At 42.3% G+C, this 19,368-nt stretch overlaps 1 protein-coding gene across 2 annotated transcripts in view; it reads right to left on the bottom strand.

Moving 5' to 3' along the window:
• Positions 1–19,368, bottom strand: part of tnmd (tenomodulin) — a 199,858-nt gene that overhangs the window by 21,912 nt on the left and 158,578 nt on the right. The gene's annotated exons all lie outside the window — the stretch shown is intronic.

The following is a 19,368-nucleotide window of genomic DNA, read 5'->3' as shown; positions in this document are numbered from 1 at the left end:
GGTTAACTGCTCTTGAGCTGCTCATTCGTAAAGCAGTTCACTGCGAGTACCAATCATCCTTACCCTCTTGACATGAGGGCGGTGTTTTTTAATAAATAATCTTAAACCAGAAGATCTTGAGTCAGGACACAAGGTCACGATATATCCCATCAGCATCTGCGCCGAGCACTTTTAGAAGCATGCTCACAAATCTGAGAACCGTCTGGACTATGGCTCAATCATCAGAGGCTTATCCTGGGAATTTAGGTCAAGGACCATAATGCAATTTCTCAGAGCTGTCGGATAATAGTTATCCTGTTGGAAAGATATCCAGGGTTGTGCAGGCATGCTGCGCATCAGCATGACAGCAGTGCAGAAAGGTCAGGCGTATATTTTGGGGCTTTTATCATGGCAAGGCAATTTTTTTATATAGCACCTTTTATATACAGTACACTGTGGTTATTTAAAGGGCTTTACAAATTAGAAAATACAAAGGTAATAATTCAAGTTAAAGATGAAAAAGAGATATAAAATAAAAATATGATAAAAAAATATGAAAGAGAATATACGATAAAACATTATATAAAAACAATAGAATTTAAGGAATTGGATAATATTATAACTAGGGCTGGCACCGATATTGGCCCAAATCACTGGTCCGGATTTCGGGAAGGAAAACAAACGTGTAATCCGATCCGATACTGTTGCTTAATGTAAATAACACTTAATGTACACCGATCAGCCATAACATTAAAACCACCTCCTTGTTTATACACTCACTGTCCATTTTATCAGCTCCACTTACCATATAGAAGCACTTTGTAGTTCTACAATGACTGACTGTAGTCCATCTATTTCTCTGCATGCTTTGTTAACCCCTTTTCATGCTGTTCTTCAATGGTCAGGACTCTCCCAGGACCACTACAGAGCAGGTATTATTTGGGTGTTAAGTCATTCTCAGCACTGCAGTGACACTGACATTGTGGTGGTGTGTTAGTGTGTGTTGTGCTGGTATAAGTGAATAAGACACAGCAGCACTGCTGGAGTTTTTAAACACCTCACTATCACTGCTGGACTGAAATTAGTCCACCAACCAAAAATATATCCAGCCAACAGCGCCCCATGGGCAGCGTCCTGTGACCACTGATGAAGGTCTAGAAGATGACCAACTCAAACAGCAGCAATAGATGACCGATCTGTCTCTGACTCTACAATTTGGACACGGTATTTAAAAACTTCAGCAGCATTGCTGTGTCTGATCCACTCATACCAGCACAACACACACTAACACACCCCCACCATGTCAGTGCCACTGCAGTACTGAGTATGATCCACCACCTAAATAATACCTGCTCTGTGTTGGTCCTGTGGGGGCCCTGACCATTGAAGAACAGGGTGAAAGCAGGCTGAAAAGGCATGCAGAGAAACAGATGGACTACAGTCAGCAATTGTAGAACTACAAAGTGCTTCTATATGGTAAGTGGAGCTAATAAAATGGACAGTGAGTGTAGAAACAAGAAGGTGGTTTTAACATTATGGCCGATCGGTGTAAATGAGCCCATTGTTTGTGTGTAAAGCAAATAGCACACAAAGATACGTTCCAACAGAGCACCGTTTATTACCAGCTCACTCGGCAACTGTGGCACAAGGTGCATCTTGATGACATCATTAACATGTGCCACTGATCTACAACTCATCTGCAACAGCCATTCAGAAATTAAAACACACTGATCTACTTAAACTTTTAGCATTTTAAAAATCATCTACTACTGCCACATCTAAAAACACTGTTTAAACACAATAACAATTGCTTTATAAATGATAAATCACTCCCTTGAGATAAAGAAAATCTTGTCCTGGCTTGGAGATATCTCACATCCTCAATGATTAATCCATTAGTGTTATGATATAAAACAAACTACACTGTTTCCCGTTTAGCCACAGATGTCCTTTGGTCTAAAAATGTGACAGAACTTTAACGGAAAATCTCAACTCTGTGTCAATTCTAATTGGTCCATCGCGTTTGATTGACATCCACATCTTCCAATTGTAGACACTTTGGACGACACGCCGTAAATGCTCCTAAATGTTATGTGTGTAAAAGTGAAAATAAAAACAGCAGTTTTGCATAAGTGTGATGTTGTAGGTTCTGTATTTATTCCTTTAGAATATTTGTTTTACAGTCTGAGCATTGTTATTTAGATAGCTAGTTTAACCATGGTGCATTGAGACGTGTATTATTACTGCTTAGTTGTTTGAGAGGAGAAATGACGGTATTGGATTGGTATCGGCTAATACTCAATTTGCAGTATCGGTATCAGACATAAACATGTGGTATCGAGCCAGCCCTAATTAATACTAAATCTAAAGCCAGCATAGAGAAATTAGGGTTAGAATTCTATGCCTTTTGGAAACGGTGAGTTTAATTACCAAAAGCTTTTAACCCACAAACCTTGCTTACAAGCCTAGTCTAGGCTAGTTCACAAACATAGTCAAGCCGGAAAGTCTGCACACCCCTTTCACCTTCTCCACATTTTATTACATTACAGACTCATTCTATAATAGATTGAGATCCTTTTTTGTCACAAAACAGCCCACAATGACAAAGTGAAAGCAGGTTTTTAGACATTTGTGCTAATTTATTACAAATCAAAATGTAAAATATCACATGTACACAAGTGTGCACACCCTTTGATATGACAACCAAGAGTCTACCTGTGGTAAATTCAATTGATTGGACATGATTGGGGATTGCCAACACCTGCCTATATAAGCTCCCACAGTTCACAGTGCACATCAGAGCAAACTCCAAGCCATGGAGTCAAAGGAATTATCTGCAGACCTCAGAAACAGGATTGTGTCAAGGCACAGATCTGGAGAAGGGTACAGAAAAATTGCTGCAACTTTACAGTCCCAAAGAGCACAGTGGCCACCATCATTCATAAATGGAAGAAGTTTGGAACCACCAAAAATCTTCCAAAGAACTGGTCGCCGGGCCAAACTGAGCGATCGGGGAAGACGGGCCTTGGCCAGGGAGGTGAGCAGGAACCCGAGGGTCACTCTGACAGAGCTCCAGCGTATCCTTGTGGAGATGGGAGAACCTATCAGAACATCAACCATGCAGGCAGCACTCCACAGTGCTGAAAATGGCTGTGTACCAATGCTTTTCATCCAAACTGACGGATCTTGCAAGGATATGCCAAGATGAATGGGCAAAAATGTCCAGAAACAAGTGTGCCAAGCTTGTAGCTTCTTATACAATCTAATAAAAAAAAAAACGATGGGTTTTATATCAGGGTTTGCTTTAACTATGATAAATGTTTTGGTAACTGGATAAGCTAAGCAGGAGAGGAAGACCTGGACTATTATAGATAAACGGGCCTGTTCTTACAGTGGGTAAAATATCAAGGAAAAAAAGCAGTGAGGTGTAAACTGTGTATTAATGTTTTTTATCTATTTTATTTATGCATCGTCTCCCTTTTTCTCCCGATTTAGCGTAGTCAATTTGTCTTCCGCTGCTGTGGATCCCTGATCGCGTTTGAGTCCTAGGACCCCTTCTTAATGTCCACGCTTCTGCACAGGTGCCTCGGCCTGCTAACCAGGGTCCTTGCACAGCGTTTGAAGACCCCACCTACTTAGTCCGGTCATTTCACCACCCAGCAGACTCTGTGGGCAATTTTTGTGTCTGCTGCAGGCACTGCCAATTGTGCCTGCTAGATGGCGCCCAGCCCACTGGTAGCAGAGCTGAGATTCGAACACCCGGGTGCCGTATTAATGTATTTTTAAAACATAACAAAGAAGATGTAAATTATTTTTGTACACTACTGTGGCGAACAGCCAGGTTTCCCCCAGGACATCCCGGCGGCCTACACCACCGACCGTGGGAGCGCGGTATTCCCGTGATGCAGCATGCCCGTGAACAAAACAGTATAACATTTGATAATTGGCTGAATTACTTTAGAAGCGTTTGTGTAAGATAGTTGTATTCAAAGTGATTTCGCGTATAGCACATTTTGTGTTTTTGTTGTAATGGAGTTGTAAATGTACCATTTTAAATAAGGGCGTTAGACGTGATACCGATGTGTTTATTTTCACTTGTTCTGTACCCACGGATTTGTAAACTGTATCCACAGATTTGTAAACTGCACCCACAGATCTGTAAACTATATCCACAGATTTGTAAACTACACCCAAAGATTTGTAAACTGTACTCACAGATTTGTAAACTGCACCCACAGCTTTGTAAACTGTATCCACAGATTTGTAAACTGTATCCACAGATTTGTAAACTGTATCCACAGATTTGTAAACTGCACCCACAGATTTGTAAACTGTATCCACAGATTTGTAAACTGCACCCACAGCTTTGTAAACTGTACCCACAATTTAGCAAAACTGTACCCACGGATTTGTAAACTGTACCCACGGATTTGTAAACTGTACCCACAATTTAACAAAACTGTAACCACAATTCAGCAAAACTGTACACATGGATTTGTAAACTGTACCCACAATTTAGCAAAACAGTACCTATGGATTTGCAAACTGTGCCCACAGATTTGTAAACTGTATCCACAATTTAGCAAAATTGTACCCACGGATTTGTAAACTGTAAGCAATAATTTATATAAATACATGTATCATCAAATATTAGGGTATTATATGTACGTACACCGATCAGCCATAACAAAAACCCCATCAGCGCTGCTGTGTCTTATCCACTCATACCAGCACGACACACCCTAACACACCACCACCATGTCAGTGTCACTGCAGTGCTGAGAATGATCCACCACCTAAATAATACCTACTCTGTAGTGGTCCTGGGAGAGTCCTGATCATTAAAGATCAGCATAACTACAAAGTGCTTCTATATGGTAAGTGGAGCTGATAAAATGGACAGTGAGTGTAGAAACAAGAAGGTGGTTTTAACGTTATGACTGATCAGTGTAATTCATGATCAAAGAACTGGTCGAGGTTTACCACTTTGCAAAAATGTGTGAGTGGATAGTCCAGCAAATAACCTTTCTTAATGCACGACTGCAAATGGATGTAGGGGTTTTATATTCTACAGTCCAAAACATTATTGAAAAATGTAGAGAATTCAGAAAAATCTCTGTGCCCAAAGGACATGGCCAAAAAAAACCAATATACAGTGGGGCCAAAAAGTCTTTAGTCAGCCACTGATTGTGCAAGTTCTCCTACTTAGAAAGATGAGAGAGGTCTGTAATTTTCATCATAGGTGCACTTCAATTATGAGAGACAAAATGAGAAAAAAAAATCCAGGAAATCACATTGTAGGATTTTTAAAGAATTTATTTGTAAATTATGGTGGAAAATAAGTATTTGGTCAATAACAAAAGTTCAACTCAATACTTTGCCAACAAAGGTTATGTTACAATGACAGAGGTCAAACATTTCCTGTAAGTCTTCACCAGGTTTGCACACACTGTAGCTGGTATTTTGGCCCATTCCTCCAGAGCAGTGATGTTTTGGGGCTGTCGCTGGGCAACACGGACTCCACAAATTTTCTCTGTGGTTGAGTTCTGGAGACTGGCTAGGCCACTCCAGGACCTTGAAATGCTTTTTACGGAGCCACTCCTTCGTTGCCCGAGCAATGTGTTTGGGATCATTGTCATGCTGGAAGACCCAGCCACGTTCCATCTTCAATGCTCTCACTGATGGAAGGAGGTTTTGGCTTAAAATCTCACGATACATGGCCCCGTTCATTCTTCCCTTAACACGGATCAGTCGTCCTGTCCTCTTTGCAGAAAAACAGCCCCAAAGCATGATGTTTCCACCCCCATGCTTCACAGTAGGTATGGTGTTTACTCAGCATTCTTCTTCCTCCAAATACGACGAGTTGAGTTTTTACCAAAAAGTTCCATTTTGGTTTCATCTGACCACATGATATTCTCCCAATCCTCTTCTGGATCATCCATAAGCTCTCTGGCAAACTTCAGACGGGCCTGGACATGTACTGGCTTAAGCAGGGGGACATGCCTGGCACTGCAGGATTTGAGTCCCTCTCGGCGTAGTGTGTTTACTGATGGTAGCCTTTGTTACTTTGGTCCCAGCTCTCTGCAGGTCATTCATCAGGTCCCTCTGTATAGTTCTGGGATTTTTGCTCACCGTTCTCATGATCATTTTGACCCCACGGGATGAGATCTTGACCCCAAGGGAGATTATCAATGGACTTGTATGTCTTCCATTTTCTTACAATTGCTCCCACAGTTGATTTATTCACACCAACCTGCTTGCCTATTGTAGATTCACTCTTCCCAGCCTGGTGCAGGTCTACAATTTTCTTTCTGGTGTCCTTCGACAGCTCTTTGGTCTTGGCCATGGTTGACTGTTTGAGGCTGTGGACAGGTGTCTTTTATACAGATAACGATGTCAAACCGGTGCCAATAATACAGGTAATGAGTGGAGGACAGAAGAGCTTCTTAAAGAAGAAGTTACAGGTCTGTGAGAGCCAGAAATTTTGCTTGTTTGTTATTGACCAAATACTTATTTTCCACCATAATTTACAAATAAATTTTTTAAAAATCCTACAATGTGATTTCCTGGATTTTTTTTCCTCATTTTGTCTCTCATAGTTGAAGTGTACCTATGATGAAAATTACAGACCTCTCTCATCTTTCTAAGTAGGAGAACTTGCACAATCAGTGGCTGTGTCACACTTCCGGGTTTCTCTCCTCCCGCCGATATCTCAGACTACATTTCCCATGATACATTGCCGCATGATGTACCACCGGTGTTCAACTAACCAATCACGAACCTCAGTCTCGTTCCTCGTCTCCGGAATTCTAACATGCACACCTGTTTGTAATTACTTTCATCTTACTTATACCACTCTGTTTGCTACGCAGCTTCGCGAGGTATTGCCACTCTGTTGACTTACTGAGCGTTCGTACTATATTATTCAATTTGACTTATCTGGTTTTGATTCTCGTATGTTTATTCGACTTACTCTTTTGGATTCGCCTTTCGGACTTGGTTGCCTGGTACATATTTCTATTTGGTATCTGTGTATGAACTGTTTTTGCTTTTCGTTATCGGCTTGGATTTTCCTGTTGTACCTTCACTGTAATTTAGTTACCGCTGTGTTAGTGTTAATTTTTGTAATAAACTGTTCTATTCCGTTTAGTTCTGCAAGCGTCAAGGTCCTTTTGTCTGGTGTTACAGGCTGAATAAATACTTTTTGGCCCCACTGTATAAGTTGTTTATTTAAAGCAGTAAATACATTGTTCATGTACATTTTAAATGCAATATGCACATACACTATATTGACAAAAGTATTGGGTGACCCCTTCTAATTATTCAATTCATGTGTTTCAGCCACAATTGCAAACAGGTTTAATAAATCAATTATATATAAGGAAATTATATGCTTCCATCTGTGCACCAACAGTTTAGGGAAGGCCCTTTCCTGTTCCAGCATGAATGTTCCCCAAAGCAAGGTCTATAAAGACATGAAAAGCTTGGTTTGCACAGCTTTGGAATGAACTGTAATATCTATTGAGGTTTTCTTGACCAACATCAGTGCCCTGTTTTGACTGGGCAGAAATTCTCACAGACATTCGTGTTAAGTCTTCTCAGAAGAGTGGCTGTTGTTATAGTTGAAATGATCACATAGAGGTCACTCTATTTCAATATTATTTTGATTTTAAATAGGGTGTCCAACAAGCCAGTGGGTCAGGTGTCCAAATACAGTAGACCCTTAACTTACGAATTTAATTGGTTCCGAAGGGCTGTTCTTAAGTCAAAATGTTCGTTAGTTAAAGCTATTTTTCCTATAAGAAATAATGTAAATATAATTAATCTGTGCCAGACCTCCCAAACCACCCCCTTACCAAACCTTTCTAATGTCTTAAATGGTCTTTTTTGTTATAAATACAAGTATATTTTCATAGAAGTTATAGAATAGACATTACTGTAATAAAAAATAATAAATTACAATACACAGTAGTACTGTACTGTACATAAACACATCACATTTCAGTACAGTACATGTGCTGTACCATACACCATAATACATTGTATCTACCAAAAACAACAATAACTCTCATATTTCTCTATTATTTCCTTCTTTATTTCAATAGCGTTGTATTTTGTAGGTGTAATTTCACTAAAGATCAACTTCCTTCTTCTCTCTTACTCAATGTCCCCTCTGTCTGATACACAGTGACAGCTACTGGCAGGAGTAATTATACAACAACAACAAAATTGAGCTTTCTCTGCACCTTCTCTGGGGACATTTTAACATAGAATTTTACAAAATATAAAGAAAACACCGGAAAAACACCGTCCTCCGTCCGAATGTTCTCTCGCTGTATATATATATACAGTGTATCACAAAAGTGAGTACAACCTTCACATTTCTGCAGATATTTAAGTATATCTTTTCATGGGACAACACTGACAAAATGACACTTTGACACAATGAAAAGTAGTCTGTGTGCAGCTTATATAACAGTGTAAATGTATTCTTCCCTCAAAATAACTCAATATACAGCCATTAATGTCTAAACCACCGGCAACAAAAGTGAGTACACCCCTAAGAGACTACACCCCTAAATGTCCAAATTGAGCACTGCTTGTCATTTTCCCTCCAAAATGTCATGTGATTTGTTAGTGTTACTAGGTCTCAGGTGTGCATAGGGAGCAGGTGTGTTCAATTTAGTAGTACAGCTCTCACACTCTCTCATACTGGTCACTGAAAGTTCCAACATGGCACCTCATGGCAAAGAACTCTCTAAGGATCTTAAAAGACGAATTGTTGCGCTACATGAAGATGGCCAAGGCTACAAGAAGATTGCCAACACCCTGAAACTGAGCTGCAGCACAGTGGCCAAGATCATCCAGCGTTTTAAAAGAGCAGGGTCCACTCAGAACAGACCTCGCGTTGGTCGTCCAAAGAAGCTGAGTGCACGTGCTCAGTGTCACATCCAACTGCTGTCTTTGAAAGATAGGTGCAGGAGTGCTGTCAGCATTGCTGCAGAGATTGAAAAGGTGGAAGGTCAGCCTGTCAGTGCTCAGACCATACGCCGCACACTACATCAAATTGGTCTGCATGGCTGTCACCCCAGAAGGAAGCCTCTTCTGAAGTCTCTACACAAGAAAGCCCGCAAACAGTTTGCTGAAGACATGTCAACAAAGGACATGGATTACTGGAACCATGTCCTATGGTCTGATGAGACCAAGATTAATTTGTTTGGTTCATTTCATTTCATTTCATTTTCATTTTCAGCATTTAGCAGACGCTCTTATCCAGAGCGACTTACAGAAGTGCTTCCACAGTGAACATTTCATTCCTTAAGTTTAGATAGACAACAGTCGAAGAACACAACTCTGCTAAAAACCTGTTAGAACCAAAGTGCCTTTTTTTTTTTTTTTTTTTTTTTTTTTTTTTTTTAAATGGAAAAGATTGGAATAAAGAGTTAGTAAATAAGTACAAATCAGCCTAAGTGTTTAGTAAAAAGGTGGGTTTTTAATCGTTTTTTAAAGACAGCAAGAGACTCAGCTGTTCGGACAGACAGAGGAAGTTCATTCCACAATTTGGGCGCTAGAACAGAGAACAGCCTTGATGCTTGTCTTCCTTTAGTCCTGGATGGAGGCTCAAGTCGAGCTAGACTAGAGGCTCGGAGGTTGCGTGGTACAGAGCGGGGTTTGATTAGACCCCGAAGGTAGCTTGGGGCTGGTCCATTTTTGGCTTTGTAGGCGAGCGTCAGTGTTTTAAACTGAATGCGTGCAGCTACAGGAAGCCAGTGAAGAGAACGCAGCAGTGGGGTGATGTGGCAGTGTTTAGGTTGGTTAAAAACCAGACGTGCAGCTGCATTTTGAATGAGCTGTAAGGGTTTAATAGTGGCCATGGGAGCTCCTGCCAGGAGGGAGTTGCAGTAGTCCAACCGAGAGATTACAAGTGATTGCACCAGAATCTGGGTAGCTTCTCTGGAGAGAAATGGCCGAATCTTCCTGATGTTGTACAGGAGGAACCGGCACGATCTCGTCATGTTGGCTATATAAGGAGAAAAGGTCAGCTGTTTATCCAGGACAACACCAAGACTTCTTACCTTATCAGATGGTCTAATCTGGAAGTCATCCAGAGAAATGACTAGGTCCTGGGTTGGAGACAGATCTCCAGGAATGAGCAACATCTCTGTCTTGCTGGGATTAAGTTTTAGATGATGAGCTGACATCCATTGTGAGATATCTCGCAGACATGCTGATATGCGAGCTGAGACTTGCATGTCTGAAGGAGGAAATGACAGAACAAGCTGAGTGTCATCTGCATAGGAGTGGTAGGAGAAGCCATGGGAGGCTATGACCTTACCCAGAGAGCGGGTGTAGATAGAGAAGAGAAGTGGGCCAAGTACAGAGCCCTGAGGAACACCGGTTGAGAGAGTGCATGGGGTAGATATGGATCCCCTCCATGACACTTGGTAGGAGCGCCCTTCCAGGTAGGAGGCCATCCATTGCCATGCTGAACCTGTTACTCCAAGGTTGGAGAGAGTGGTCAGGAGAATGCCATGATTCACTGTGTCGAAGGCTGCAGAAAGGTCAAGAAGAATAAGAACAGATGACAGTTTGGCTGCTTTGGCTGCATGAAGCTTCTCAGTAACAGCTACAAGTGCTGTTTCTGTAGAATGTGCTGCCTTGAAGCCAGACTGGTACGGATCGTGGAGATCATTCTGAGTAAGAAAGGCAGATAGTTGGTCATAGACAGCACGTTCAAGAATTTTGGATAGAAAAGAGAGGAGTGAGACAGGTCTGTAGTTGTTAATGTCTGTAGTGTCTAGTGTAGGTTTCTTAAGAAGGGGAATGACCTGAGCCTTCTTAAAAGCAGTAGGGACAACACCTGATGTCAGGGAGTTGTTGATGATGGGTGTGATGAAGGGGATTAGGTCCTGCGAGAGGTCTTTGAGGATGGTGGATGGTATAGGGTCAAGTGTGCATGTAGTGGGATTGCTGGATGAGAGGAGCTGTGTAACCTCATCCATGGTGAGTGGGGTGAAGCTGGTGAGTGTGTTGGTGGGTTGAGGGTCAGTTGAAAGTGGGTCAGTCGGAGACAAGGATTGATTGATTTTGTCGATCTTGTCCTGGAAGAATGTTGCAAAGTCAGTAGCAGTGAGGGAGGCAGACGGGGGAGGAGGAGGAGGGTTCAGAAGAGAGGAAAAGATAGCATGAAGCTTACGTGGGTCAGCAGCAGATTGTTCAAGCTTGGCTTTGTAAAAAGATGTTTTTGCAGCAGTCATATCAGATGAGAACCTGGACAGCAGATCGTGGTAGGAGTGGAGATCAACACCAAGCTTAGATTTCCTCCACTTTCTCTCAGCTGCCCTCAATTCTCTTCTGTTGCTGCGCAATGCGTCTGAAAGCCAAGGAGCAGGATGAGAAGGTTTACCTCGTTTGAGGGTAGGAGGACAGAGCTGATCGAGGGATGTTGAAAGAGAAGAGAGTAGAGTATTAATTGCAGAGTTGAGTGGAAGGGTAGCAAGCATGTCAGGGTTAGGTAGTGAAGTTAGGATGGTGGAGATCAACAGGGAGGAAGATAAAGAGTGAAGATTGGGGCGTGTTGTAAGGGTGAAAGTGTGGTTGGAGGTAGGAAGAGTTGGGAGACAGAGAGAGAAGGACACAAAGTGATGGTCAGAGAGGTGCAGTGGGGTGACAGTGAGGTCCAGAACAGAAGCTGCACGGCTGAAGACCAGGTCCAGAAGATTGCCTCCTTTGTGTGTCGGAGGGCTGTGATTAAAGAGGAGGTCGAAAGATGAAAGAAGAGGAAGAAGACAGGAGGACTGAAGTGAAGGGAGATTAAAGTCACCAAGAACAGTCAGAGGAGTACCATCTGAAGGGAAGAAACTCAGAAGAACATCCAGCTCTCCTATGAAGTCTCCCAGTGCGCCAGGTGGTCTGTAAATAACAATGACATTAAGAGTAATCGGAAAAGTAACAGTAATAGCATGAAATTCAAAAGATGAAATGTTAAGGTGAGGAACATTCACAGTAGTGAATTGCCATTTCTTGGTCAGGAGCAAACCTGTACCACCACCCCTACCAGATCCTCTTGGTGTATGAGAGAAGGTGTAGGCAGAGGATAAGGCTGCTGGTGTTGCTGAGTTCTCGGTGGTGATCCACGTCTCAGTCAGTGCCAGGAAGTCAAGGCTGTGAGAAAGTGCATAAGCTGAGATGAAGTCAGCTTTTTGGACGGCTGATTGACAATTCCAGACCCCACCTACCACCACTGTTTGAGGCTGTTGCAACAGTTGGGGGTAGATGAGGTTGCTGGCGTTGCTGTTTCTATAATGTGCCCTCTGATGTCTGCAGGGTCTGTGAGATATAAGCACAGGAATGTTCGAGTAGCACATGCTGAGAAAAGTAGATAGTTTAGACAATGTCAGAGAGTGATAGTACTTACCCAAGTTAGTTTAGATTAGTAGTAAAAAAGATAGATAGGTTAAACAATTCAGACAGATATTAAAACCTAGTGATAGAGAAGACCAGCCGCTAGGAGCTTTAATTTTATACTAAGCTTAGCCCTGCCCCTCAATTCACACCTAGGCCTCTAACAACAGGCCTAACAAGTGTCACCTGAAACCACTTTAACCAATCAGCAGAACACAGATTAATGCAGCCACAGTTAAGCAAGTTAATAATCAAAGTTGCAGAGATAAATTCTAAGACAAGTTATTCTAAAACAAGTTACAGCAAATAATATACTTTAACCAATAGCCTACCTCACCCAGGAATACCAATGATCACAAAGTTACAAGCACTTTGCGCTCAGATGGTCTCAGATGGTCTCAAGCATGTGTGGCGGCAATCAGGTGAGGAGTACAAAGATAAGTGTGTCATGCCTACAGTCAAGCATGGTGGTGGGAATGCCATGGTCTGGGGCTGCATGAGTGCAGCAGGTGTTGGGGAGTTACATTTCATTGAGGGACACATGAACTCCAATATGTACTGTGAAATACTGAAGCAGAGCATGATCCCCTCCCTCCGGAAACTGGGTCGCAGGGCAGTGTTCCAGCATGATAATGACCCCAAACACACCTCTAAGACGACCACTGCTTTATTGAAGAGGCTGAGGGTAAAGGTGATGGACTGGCCAAGCATGTCTCCAGACCTAAACCCAATAGAACATCTTTGGGGCATCCTCAAGCGGAAGGTGGAGGAGCGCAAAGTCTCGAATATCCGCCAGCTCCGTGATGTCGTCATGGAGGAGTGGAAAAGCATTCCAGTGGCAACCTGTGAAGCTCTGGTAAACTCCATGCCCATGAGAGTTAAGGCAGTTCTGGGAAATAATGGTGGCCACACAAAATATTGACACTTCAGGAACTTTCACTAAGGGGTGTACTCACTTTTGTTGCCGGTGGTTTAGACATTAATGGCTGTATATTGAGTTATTTTAAGGAAAGAATAAATTTACACTGTTATATAAGCTGCACACAGACTACTTTTCATTGTGTCAAAGTGTCATTTTGTCAGTGTTGTCCCATGAAAAGATATACAACCCCAATTCCAATGAAGTTGGGACGTTGTGTAAAACATAAATAAAAACAGAATACGATGATTTGCAAATCCTTTTCAACCCATATTTAATTGAATACACTACAAAGACAAGATATTTAATGTTCAAATGGAAAAACTTTATTGTTTTTTGCAAATATTCACTCATTTTGAATTTGATGCCTTCAACACGTTCCAAAGAAGTTAGGACAGGGGCATGTTTACCACTGTGTTACATCACCTTTCCTTTTAACAACACTCAATAAGCGTTTGGGAACTGAGGACACTAATTGTAGAAGCTTTGTAGGTGGAATTCTTTCCAATTCTTGCTTGATGTACAACTTCAGTTGCTCAACAGTCCGGGGTCTCCGGTGTCGTATTTTGCGCTTCATAATGCGCCACACATTTTCAATAGGAGACAGGTCTGGACTGCAGGCAGGCCAGTCTAGTACCCACACTCTTTTACTACGAAGCCACGCTGTTGTAACACGTGCAGAATGGGGCTTGGCATCGTCTTGCTGAAATAAGCAGGGACGTCCCTGAAAAAGACGTTGCTTTGATGGCAGCATATGTTGCTCCAAAACCTGTATGTACAGGGGTTGGACAAAATAACTGAAACACCTGTCATTTTAGTGTGGGAGGTTTCATGGCTAAATTGGACCAGTCTGGTGGCCAATCTTCATTAATTGCACATTGCACCAGTAAGAGCAGAGTGTGAAGGTTCAATTAGCAGGGTAAGAGCACAGTTTTGCTAAAAATATTGCAATGCACACAACATTATGGGTGACATACCAGAGTTCAAAAGAGGACAAATTGTTGGTGCACGTCTTGCTGGCGCATCTGTGACCAAGACAGCAAGTCTTTGTGATGTATCAAGAGCCACGGTATCCAGTGTAATGTCAGCATACCACCAAAAAGGACAAACCACATCCAACAGGATTAACTGTGGACGCAAGAGGAAGCTGTCTGAAAGGGATGTTCGGGTGCTAACCCGGATTGTATCCAAAAAACATAAAACCACGGCTGCCCAAATCACGGCAGAATTAAATGTGCACCTCGACTCTCCTGTTTCCACCAGAACTGTCCGTCGGGAGCTCCACAGGGTCAATATACACGGCCGGGCTGCTATAGCCAAACCTTTGGTCACTCGTGCCAATGCCAAACGTCGGTTTCAATGGTGCAAGGAGCGCAAATCTTGGGCTGTGGACAATGTGAAACATGTATTGTTCTCTGATGAGTCCACCTTTACTGTTTTCCCCACATCCGGGAGAGTTACGGTGTGGAGAAGCCCCAAAGAAGCGTACCACCCAGACTGTTGCATGCCCAGAGTGAAGCATGGGGGTGGATCAGTGATGGTTTGGGCTGCCATATCATGGCATTCCCTTGGCCCAATACTTGTGCTAGATGGGCGCGTCACTGCCAAGGACTACCGAACCATTCTGGAGGACCATGTGCATCCAATGGCGGTGCCATGTATCAGGATGACAATGCACCAATACACACAGCAAGACTGGTGAAAGATTGGTTTGATTAACATGAAAAGGAAGTTGAACATCTCCCATGGCCTGCACAGTCACCAGATCTAAATATTATTGAGCCACTTTGGGGTGTTTTGGAGAAGCGAGTCAGGAAACGTTTTCCTCCACCAGCATCACGTAGTGACCTGGCCACTATCCTGCAAGAATAAATCCTGCAAGGCTTAAAATCCCTCTGACCACTGTGCAGGACTTGTATATGTCATTTCCAAGATGAATTGACGCTGTATTGGCCGCAAAAGGAGGCCCTACACCATACTAATAAATTATTGTGGTCTAAAACCAGGTGTTTCAGTTATTTTGTCCAACCCCTGTACCTTTCAGCATTAATGGTGCCTTCACAGATGTGCAAGTTACCCATGCCATGGGCACTAACACACCCCCATACCATCAGAGATGCTGGCTTTTGAACTTTGCGCTGATAACAATCCGGACAGTCCTTTTCCTCTTTGGCCCGGAGGACACGACGTCCATGATTTCCAAAAACAATTTGAAATGTGGACTCGTCAGACCACAGGACACTTTTCCACTTTGCGTCAGTCCATCTCAGATGAGCTTGGGCCCAGAGAAGCCGGCGGCGTTTCTGGCTGTTGTTGATATATGGCTTTCGCTTTGCATGGTGGAGTTTTAACTTGCACTTGTAGATGGAGCGACGAACTGTGTTCACTGACGATGGTTTTCTGAAGTGTTCCTGAGCCCATGTGGTAATATCCGTTACAGAATGATGTCGGTTTTTAATGCAGTGCCGCCTGAGGGATCGAAGGTCACGGGCATTCACCGTTGGTTTTTGGCCTTGCCGCTTCCTTGCACAGATTTCTCCAGATTCTGAATCTTTTGATGATATTATGGACTGTAAATGATAAATTCCTTGCAATTGCACATTGAGAAACGTTGTCCTTAAACTGTTGGACTATTTGCTCACGCAGTTGTTCACAAAGTGGTGAACCTCGCTTGTGAACGACTGAGCCTTTCGGGGATGCTCCCTTTATACCCAATCATGACACTTACCTGTTTCCAATTAACCTGTTCACCTGTGGAATGTTCCAAACAGGTGTTTTTTGAGCTTTCCCAGTCTTTTGTTGCCCCTGTCCCAACTTCTTTGGAACGTGTTGCAGGCATCAAATTCAAAATGAGTGAATATTTGCAAAAAAACAATAAAGTTTATCCGTTTGAACATTAAATATCTTGTCTTTGTAGTGTATTCAATTGAATATGGGTTGAAAAGGATTTGCAAATCATCGTATTCTGTTTTTATTTATGTTTTACACAATGTCCCAACGTCATTGGAATTGGGGTTGTACTTAAATATCTGCAGAAATGTGAGGGGTGTACTCACTTTTGTGATACACTGTATATTAGGGCTGTCAAACAATCAAAAATTTTAATCGCGATTAATCTCAGAATTTCATATAGTTAATCGCGATTAATCGCATTTAAAAAAAAATCTGTGTAAATGTTATAGAAAACAAGGATTTTTAAGTGAAATGTTACAATGAAAATGGTGAACACATTTTATGCTAAATGTACTTATGTTAAAAACTGCTGGGACAAGAGAAAACTGTAAGGGAGTTTTATTCACTCACATACTAGGCAGTAATACTATCCAGCAGAGACCCTTGACTTCGTATAAATGTCAGATTGTAGGTTAAAATTTCTCCATCAGCAAACATTGTGAGTGTGTTTTGACCCTTTGGGGCTTCCATAGTGCATGGAATAGCATGCTTGGCTAACGGTATGACTCTAGCCGTTTGCTATTGGGTACCGTAACAGAAGAAGTAATTAAGTGTTTTGCTCCCGACAACTTGTGAATATACCGTGTATTTATTTCTTTATTAAGCAAGTGCATCAACTACAATGCTCGGTTACATTATGTTAACAAACCGCAAATGAAACAAACGGTGGCAAGTCCGACGTTAAAACGTTGGTGGACGGTCAAGTCTCAACATGAACTACGGATGACTCGCAGGGCCAAATAGAATTTGCGTTAACGGCACTATTTATTTTAATCGTGTTAAATTGAGATTGCGTTAATGCGTTATTATCGCGTTAACTTCAACAGTTCTAATATATATACATATATACAGTATATATACTGTATATATATATATATATATATATATACAGTGTATCACAAAAGTGAGTACACCCCTCACATTTCTGCAAATATTTAATTATATCTTTTCATGGGACAACACTATAGACATGAAACTTGGATATAACTTAGAGTAGTCAGTGTACAGCTTGTATAGCAGTGTAGATTTACTGTCTTCTGAAAATAACTCAACACACAGCCATTAATGTCTAAATAGCTGGCAACATAAGTGAATACACCCCACAGTGAACATGTCCAAATTGTGCCCAAATGTGTCGTTGTCCCCTCCCTGGTGTCATGTGTCAAGGTCCCAGGTGTGAATGGGGAGCAGGGCTGTTAAATTTGGTGTTTTGGGTACAATTCTCTTATACTGGCCACTGGATATTCAACATGGCACCTCATGGCAAAGAACTCTCTGAGGATGTGAGAAATAGAATTGTTGCTCTCCACAAAGATGGCCTGGGCTATAAGAAGATTGCTAACACCCTGAAACTGAGCTACAGCATGGTGGCCAAGGTCATACAGCGGTTTTCCAGGACAGGTTCCACTCGGAACAGGCTTCGCCAGGGTCGACCAAAGAAGTTGAGTCCACGTGTTCGGCGTCATATCCAGAGGTTGGCTTTAAAAAAATAGACACATGAGTGCTGCCAGCATTGCTGCAGAGGTTAAAGACATGGGAGGTCAGCCTGTCAGTGCTCAGACCATACGCCGCACACTGCATCAACTCGGTCTGCATGGTCGTCATCCCAGAAGGAAGCTGACGCACAAGAAAGCCCACAAACAGTTTGCTGAAGACAAGCAGTCCAAGAACATGGATTACTGGAATGCCCTGTGGTCTGACGAGACCAAGATAAACTTGTTTGGCTCAGATGGTGTCCAGCATGTTTGGCGGCGCCCTGGTGAGAAGTACCAAGACAACTGTATCTTGCCTACAGTCAAGCATGGTGGTAGTAGCATCATGGTCTTGGGCTGCATGAGTGTTGCTGGCACTGGGGAGCTGCAGTTCACTGAGGGAAACATGAATTCCAACATGTACTGTGACATTCTGAAACAGAGCATGATCCCCTCCCTTCGAAAACTGGGCCTCATGGCAGTTTTCCAACAGGATAACGACCCCAAACACAACCTCCAAGATGACAACTGCCTTGCTGAGGAAGCTGAAGGTAAAGGTGATGGACTAAACCCAATTGAGCACCTGTGGCGCATCCTCAAGTGGAAGGTGGAGGAGTTCAAGGTGTCTAACATCCACCAGCTCCGTGATGTCATCATGGAGGAGTGGAAGAGGATTCCAGTAGCAACCTGTGCAGCTCTGGTGAATTCCATGCCCAGGAGGGTTAAGGCAGTGCTGGTTAATAATGGTGGTCACACAAAATATTGACACTTTGGGCACAATTTGGACATGTTCACTGTGGGGTGTACTCACTTATGTTGCCAGCCATTTAGACATTAATGGCTGTGTGTTGAGTTATTTTCAGAAGACAGTAAATCTACACTGCTATACAAGTTGTACACTGACTACTCTAAGTTATATCCAAGTTTTATTTCTATAGTGTTGTCCCATGAAAAGATATAATAAAATATTTGCAGAAATGTGAGGGGTGTACTTACTTTTGTGATACACTGTATATATATATATATATGAGAGAGAGAGAGAGAGAGAGAGACGGTCGGAGTCAACTTGTTAGTGACGTCATGTGTCTCGCAAATTTCGGTTTGCAATCCGTGTTCGTACGTTAAGTTGAAAAAGATCGCTCGTAACCCAAAATGTTCGTATGGTAAATCGTTCGTAACTCAAGGGTCTACTGTACTTTTGTCCATATAGTAACACTAGTCTTAAATAAAAGTTAGACAGCCCGGCCAGCAGTTATGGGGGTCTTTTGGAGCATTTATAAATACATCATAATTGTAAAATTCAGTATTTAAGTATTCAACATTTGTGCCCTTGAGAGCAAAAGAAACGTATTTTCCTCCATACCCCTTTAGCCTTGATAGAATATGGTTAATAAATGTTTCAACTCTTTAATGAGTGATCTTGGGAGGCTTTCCTTGTGCATGTCTAGTTGCATTAGGGTAGAAAGATGCTGGAAAGCCTCATGCAAAGGCTTCAAGGAAATCCCCTGCCTTTAAATGCTAAATATCTCTCTCCATTAAGTGCCGGATACTTAGGGACTCAACTGGCATAGTTTAATCAGATATATAGAGCAAATCAGATGCCCTGGGGTCCTCACTGAGGTTTTTTTCAAGTTAGAAAAA

The sequence above is a fragment of the Trichomycterus rosablanca genome, chromosome 8, assembly GCF_030014385.1.
Source record: "Trichomycterus rosablanca isolate fTriRos1 chromosome 8, fTriRos1.hap1, whole genome shotgun sequence".
NCBI lineage: Eukaryota > Metazoa > Chordata > Actinopteri > Siluriformes > Trichomycteridae > Trichomycterus > Trichomycterus rosablanca.
The sequence above is the reverse complement of the archived record's forward strand: the minus strand, read 5'-3'. Positions and strand labels throughout refer to the sequence as shown.